Source organism: Balearica regulorum, chromosome 3 (genome assembly GCF_011004875.1).
Source record: "Balearica regulorum gibbericeps isolate bBalReg1 chromosome 3, bBalReg1.pri, whole genome shotgun sequence".
NCBI classification, from domain to species: domain Eukaryota; kingdom Metazoa; phylum Chordata; class Aves; order Gruiformes; family Gruidae; genus Balearica; species Balearica regulorum.
The window spans coordinates 37,976,511-37,984,023 of record NC_046186.1 but is presented as its reverse complement, the minus strand read 5'-3'; the positions used below and the strand labels follow the sequence as shown (position 1 = coordinate 37,984,023).

The window sequence follows — 7,513 nt, the reverse complement described above, 5'->3', positions numbered from 1 at the left end:
TAGTGATAACTCTCTGCTCTTCCTGTCTCATGCATGCTTGTGTCTAATGTGCCACAACTACATGAGCTTCAGACATAGGCCTGGGAAGCCTGCACAGTTCCGACTACCCATCAGGCTTGCACCCAAATTGACCTGCATATGACATTTTTGTGTGTTTAGTTCCATGTTGAGGTTCAGAGGTGGATTTTTGCAACTCAGTAGGATGGGCCTGATTTTTGGCTATCGATTTTCCTGTACCTAAGTGAAAAGTGAGAAGATAGTGACATGGGAAAAAGAGTTTATCTGTGTAAATGGGTTCATATAAGGCTCCCTGTGATCTCTCATGGAAGGATTAATAAATATTGGGAGGAAATGGGACCATTAGCATTATAAATTTTTACCTCATCCAGAATGCAGACTGTAGATCCAGTCCATTACCACATCTACTCCATAAATGATCTATAAATGCCTGATATGTACAGGCATGGGAATTAACAGCACTGAGGAAAATAGCTTTTTCCTTCAGTGGAGAGAGGGAAAATAACTGGGTATGTCCAGAAAGAGCCAAGGAATAAGCTCAAGAACTAGACCCCAGGTCATTATACACAGATAGCTGTTAATTTCCTTTCTGGCTCTGCTCCAACCACCTCTCTTCTCAACAGGTTGAGGTGACATTACACCATAAGGAGTGTTCCCAATGGTTGGTATGAGTGAAATTGCAACAAATTTACCTTCTATGCTATTGAGTCCTCCATCTTTATCCCCAAAGCCTGTAACCATCAAACATGTCCTCTTGCCAGAGCCAGGTCATGCAAAATACTGACCACATCCCTCTCATTTCAGAGACTTTAAATGGAGAAAACAGAAAAAAATATAATTATTTGTTAAGAAGTCATAGTCCCAGCACTCTACCTCCCATATTTCATAGTCCCAGCAGAGCTGCATGTAGCGTGCTATGATGCAACATGTCTGTCAAGCTGTACTACAAGACCTCACCAGCTGCAGGAGTCTTCCCCTACCAGCCTCGCCAGCTGCCTTCTGGAAATATCCTTGTGCTTCATTTAGTTCCTGATGAGAAATGGTACAGCACATATGAAATACTGGGCTAGCTCTTGGACTGTTGTGGTGATTACCTCTCCAGCCACTGAGGGTACAGAAGTGTCTTTGCCACTGATGAAACTCTCTCAGGTCCTGACACAAGTCATAGCTGCTCTTCATGACATTGGCATTATCCACAGATCGTTTTCATGGGAAGTAAGCCCCTGGGGGGGTTTAACAGAGGATCTGGCAGGATAAATTGGTACTCTTCTTTGCTGATTTTAAGCTTCTAGAGCCTGCCTGTGCTGGCTGGCTGCCTTCCCAGGTGTTTTGCACTTAAAGGATAGAGAAGACTCCAAAGAAGCCCCTCAAAGTCCAACAGTTGTCATAATCCTATTAATATTCCTGAATTTGAGTGTTTGCTTCTCTGCCTGCCTGCCCGCTGCTGTTTAAAAAAAAAAAAAAAAAAAAAAGTATTTGTAATCCAGGTATTATTTCCTGTTGGGTTAGAAGTTTTAAGATAGGCTGACATGAGGCTTAATAGCAATAAAGGAAGTTATGGAAGGTTATGGGGTATTTCAGAGGAGAGGAAGGACAGCGATGTTCACAGATGTTATTGATTTTATTTTATTTATGCATTCTGGAGAATCAAAAGTAGAGCAGAAACAACTTGCTGGTTAAATAGAAAATTATATCTACCTAACCATCTGTTTCTATACTGCTGTAAATGACTTACAGTGAATCTGGAGGAATCTGTTCTTTGGTGAGGCAATGCAGCAATTCTGTCTTTTCCACCAGAGACTGAAGAATTGGGGACACACTGTTTCAGTCTCTCTTCTGGTGTTAATCCGCCAGCCCTTACCCCAAGGTAAATTCTCATTGTTCTCATTTCATTTCTGGAGACTTTGCAACTGAAATGCTGCGTTTCCCTTTTATGAGTCACATGTGATTACAGCTGCTCAGCATATATATGCATGAATTCACTCAATTTCAGTAGGGAATTTTTAGGCTAAAGCCTGCATATTATAGTTTAAAAAAAAAAAAAAAAAAAAAAGAGACAAAGGAAGGAATGGGAATGGAGGGAGAAGACCTAAATTTCCCCTGAAAGCCATTATAAGATACAGGTCTATTTGAAGGTTCTGTAGACAACAAAGAGGATGTTTATTTTCACTGCACCTTTTACCTTTTAATCTAAATAAACACTGCCCTAAAGCAGGAAAGGAAATGAGTCTTCCTTTTGATGGTGTCTGAGGTAAATCTTTCAGTATGTTCCCCAACTGTCTTTATTTCTTATTTTATCTGTCCAAGGCCAATATTTCTACCTCTTGGTTTCTTCAGGCTTTTTATTTGTCTGTTGTGTGATAATGTCCCGGCCTGGAGAGATCCATCAGCACTGGGACAAGGGCATTTAAAAGGAAGTTTTTTACAGTGTTAAGAACATGGACTCAAATGCTGGATTTCACAGTTAATCATATAAATGAGACAAAAATCTTTACTTGCAGGAATCTGATTAGCAGAAGAGATGTTAACATGTGTATGTACATGTGTGCGCATATGCATGTAAACAGGCACATTATATATATGCGTCAATACAAAATATAAAGGCCTATTCCATCTTTCATAGGAGTAAAGGGAATTCTCACATGGATTTTATTTTGTACAACAGGGGCACTGTTACAGCAACCTAAAAAAACCATTAAGGCCTTGACTGAAGTGCTTAAGCATCTGAGAAGCCTATTGAATTCATGGGGCTTCTTCACATACTTAGAGTTTGGCATGTGTGTAAATACTTCGCTGTAGCAGGGTCACAAGGCCTCAATTCAGCTCTTATAAAACAGTGGAAAGATTCCTTTTGCTTTTAAAAGCAGTTGGATGGGTTTGCAGTGTGTCTTTTTTATGCTAATGCAGAGTGAGCCAGCGGTGTAGCAGGAACATGTGGTACACGTTAAAAATCTTAGAAATTGCAAGCAGTAGTAACCTTACTCTGACAACATTTATCCAGATCGATTAAAAGATGTGAATAAAGAAGCATTCTCGGATGGGCAGAAGGCAGTGAGCGCCTTCCAGAAAGGGCAGCATGGAGTGAGCTCTGGGGAGCTGTCGGTGGCGGCAGGAGGGCGCTGGGGGAGCCCAGGAGGATGGCTGAAGATAAGCTCATTATTTGGACGTATTGGGGAGACAGCTGCATTGTCACACCCCATGTACACCTGGGAGTGTGGGGGGAACTCCTGCTGCGAGGAGCTGACGCCAGCCAGGGAGGAAGAGCAACATCCATCCGTCTCAGAGACTGGGACTTGGCACTCGTTGAGGCCAGATTTCTGGGGAAGAAACAACACACTGGGAGTTGCTGCAGCATAACTGCAAATGTAAAACAATTGCCGCTTTGACACGAAGCCTGCTGAAAAGGCTTTGTCTACAATTGTGCTGAATTATGTCAAGCAAACTATTCTGGTCTAAATTTCCATTACTCCAGAGCTGAAGGGCACCAGCAGAGGAGGTGCAATGGAAAGGCACGTGGAGAGGCACCCTGAGAGATACACAGTGCACATCTTTTCTACTGAGAAGTGCTCAGGGAGCTGGATGGGACCTATAAAAGTGAGGTGATGCTATTCTAGTTCACACTCAATTGCTCCTGGAATGCTACTTCCAGGCATTTCTTTAGCAAGAAAATTTGGAGGAAACCTGGAGAGAGCAATGCAGTTGTAATGGACATGGTTCAGTAAAAATGATAAAAGTCACAGTTAAATGATAACTCTGTTGGGAGACCTAATTACTTGTGGCATTTGCAGGAAATAGATTGCAAGGAGTCCCAGATGAGTAATCTAAGGAGATAAAAGGAGATAATTAGTAACTGGAACTACCTGAATATTTCCAAAATTCCAATATGGGGAAATGAAAAGAAGTCATTCTATTTTGACCTGTTTCATTGGTAAGGACAGATGTAAGAAAGGGGGATATTTAGCCTGGCTGACATACAGAAAGTCTGTTGCAAAGACACCGTATGACATTAAATAGGAGTGAACGGCAATCCCCTCACTTTCTGTTGCTTTCAAAGTGAGACTCAGCAAAACTGAAAATTACAATGTAGGGGTTGGCAAAGAACAAGGAATGAACCAAAAAATTTAAAGATGCTTGATATCTGTATTTCATTAGGGAATCATCTAGGGTTTTGTGCATTCATTTGAGTTAGTTCTAGATATCTGTCCCTTTAAATATGCTGGATAGTATAGTCAGTCTTTTTTTTTTTTTTTTTTTTTTTTTGTCTCCCTAGGTTGAAATTCAGCCTTAGGTAGTACTTGAGTCTCAGGTGTGTACAACACTCCTTTGGGCTGAGTATTTCCATCTTCTTATCCTATACAACCTTAGTTCACATTAGAGGAAAATCTGCCTTCTCTTCCTCTGATGGATAAGCTCCCTTTTCTACTGTCCTTTCATTTATGAAAATGTTCTTGGACTTTCATCCTGCCGTTTCCATAATCTCATCACTCTTGTACTTCAGCTGTTTCTCAGTACTTTATGACAGCCTAGCTCTGACTGATATAAAACTATGAGTTAGTTTCCTTAACAATCTTCCTAAACATTTTGTTTCAAAAGATACAATAACATATAATTTGATTCCTTTTTAGTTCAAGGCTCGAGATTTTTGCCTGCATAAGGGTGGAGCATAGGAAGGTCAAAAGACAAAAGGATATGGCTCTCACTTTCCTCTGGGCAATTTTTTAAAACCAGAAAACCTAACCCAAAATGTAGCCCTTACCAGAATCACAGGAAGACTTGGCACCAATGGCACCTGCTCCCTGCCTGTGTGTGCATCCCCTCCCATCCTCCTCCTTCTGTCATTGACATGGGGCATCCACAGTCAGCATCCATCTTTTGTCCTCATTTAGTGCTCCTTCTCACTTGTTCCTATCTACAGCTCAGGAGCCACTATTGTTCTATTTCCTAATTATTTCAAGTTTCAGTTAGATTAGCTGGGACAATTAGCTGATAGACTGGCAACCTCAGGTTGTGATATTGTGCAACGTTTACTTCATTGCCTTGGTAGAATTATGCTGTTTATTTTGTTACTCAACTAGAAATGATAGGCCGTTTAAAGTTTAGAAATTTGGTTGATAAGTGGGAAGATAAATGTAATAATATTGCCTACTAGAGAGGGTAATCTAAAACTGCATTGACTAAAGAACAGCTATGCTACATAATTGTGCTGAGTGGGAGGAGGAGCTGACACTTTTACTACCCAGATGTGATGAGGTAAGGAGGTCCAGTTTCACTTTGAGAGGGGCTGAGCGGGTTTTCCCATCCTTTCTCTCCTGGGTGTGTATGTTGCACATTTACATAAAGGTCTTACGCCAGCACTGCAAAGCACCACTACAGAATTGGTAAATAAAGCTCCTTAAAATTCTGTGAAGGTGGAGGTAGAGTTTACCCATTTCAAGCAATGGAAGCAGATGCGTGGACGTGGCCCTTGTTCAAGATGAGGCACAGAGGCCGTTGCAAAGGTGGGGCTGGAAACCTTGAGTCTTTAATCCCATGCCTGTGCCTGTGTTTGGCAAGGGAAGATTTCTTGTTGGATGTTCGATGCATGCTTAATCATTCCCAAGTGCCTGTTGTTCCAATCATACTTTCAGTTATTAGTATTTAAGTGATTAATATTTAAGTTTTGTGAACATGTACTCTTTTGGCAAAGAAAATGCTTTATAGCTTGATTGTGTACAAGTGAGGTTTATTCTTCTAGCATGAGGTACTAGTTAATTGGCTGTGGGGCTAGCTGTCTTCTTGGTAATGACACAATGATTGCTAAGTCCGACTACCTTGAAAAGAATAACAAACCCAACCTCAAAGTTTCTCCTGATGTTTCTGAAATCCCCAGGTGGATCCATTTATGCTTAGGATATGCAGTTCTCTCAAAGGTGGGCCATTAGGTGTGCTGCTACTAAGGCAGGATCAGAAGCTTTAGAGCTAAGCTGCAGCTTTTGAGCAAACTTTGAGCTCCTGCAGCATTGCTCTGCAAAGCAGATGGAGGCTCAGTGCTGAGAGCAGAGTCCATCCACGTGTGTGTGTTGCAGTCTGTCCTTGCATCTTGGCAAAATTGCATGGGGGGAAAATAAAGAAGAGAAGAAACATTTTATATTTTGACCCGTTTTATTAGGAATGACAGAAGAGAAGGAAGTTATTTATGCTGCTTGGTACAGAGCCAGCATCCTCTTGGCTAATGTCCTCCCACTCTGCCCTCAGGACAGCAGTGTAGCTGTACACTGGCTGGTGAACTAGTGAAAGCAATCAAACCCACCCTTGCCTGGGAGGAGAGACAGCAGAGACCTACAGGAGCCACACCATGGTCTGCTAAAGGTGCTTCGTTATGCTCCGTATGCAGTTGGGGTTATTTGGCCTTTTTTGTTTTCACAGCAGCTGTGCAGCTAGCTGACTTGTTTTAGGATGGGAGATCAGCTTCAGTACTGAACAAGAAGAAGCAGTACCCAGGAATCAGCAAGGCTCCTGCAGCTCCTGTGTGCGGAGGAAGGGGGAGAGTAGAAAATAGGGAGGGGAAAAAGTCCATTTCCAGATAAGCATGTGGAAAGGTTGAAAACAAGGAGAAGTCTGCTTTTCTGCTCAAAGTTTATTCATTGATAGGAACTCAGTTCTTGGCTGCTTTTGCTTCTTCGATGCATATGTTTAGAATTTGTAGAGCTTTACATTCTACTTTTTCAAATTATAATGTCAAGTGGGGAAAATGGTAAACTATCAGGACCATCACAGGAGATGACATCTGTTACGAGTATCTTATATGGGCTTTTATTCAATTTTGTCATCAGGACTCCTCATGATTGCTTCAATGTTGTCAACATGTACACACATAGACACACACACGGAGTCTATTTATTGATTTATCTGTCTTTATACACCAATTTCCTGTATGTTACTGACACTTGGTAGGAATCATGGAACTGATGCGGCTTCTTCTAATAAATGGCTAAAACTAAGTCTCACTTTACAAGAAGAAACTTCATGTTGAAGACCTTCCTGGTCTGCACTGTTGAAATTCCTTATCTTGTGTTTGTGAGATATTTTCATTTCTAAAAAATAGTCTTCAATTCTGTCAGGAAAAATTACCTTCCTCTCTTACAATTAGCTACACACACTTATGAAACAGCAATTAATATATTCCCCACTTTTTTCTCTCTCTTTTGTTTTTACTTCATGACGCCACAGTGCTTTGTACGATTGCTTTAGTGTTTTCCCTGGATGTTCAATTCCTCGCTTGTGCTGTTCTTTCACATACCAACAAGAATATCTTTCATAAAGGGGAGATGGGAATATGACTACTAAGCCACAAACACTACCAAGAGTAATACAGGGAGAGGTGTAGTACCTGAAATTGTTCAACCCTAAACTACAGTTCGGTGGCACTTTGAGTTTGTCTGACTTCAATACAATGTGATTTCAGTTCTTGTCATTGGAGAAGAAGAATGTGCAAAACCCTATCAGTGGAAGGTTA

At 41.2% G+C, this 7,513-nt stretch overlaps 1 protein-coding gene across 1 annotated transcript in view; it reads left to right on the top strand.

Moving 5' to 3' along the window:
* The first annotated feature begins 5,179 nt into the window (after positions 1 to 5,179).
* Positions 5,180 to 7,513, top strand: part of TENT5A (terminal nucleotidyltransferase 5A) — a 63,688-nt gene continuing 61,354 nt past the window's right edge. Inside the window, exon 1 of the mRNA XM_075747571.1 lies at positions 5,180 to 5,268. The gene's annotated coding sequence lies outside the window, so the exon portion shown is untranslated. The remainder of the gene's footprint in view (positions 5,269 to 7,513) is intronic.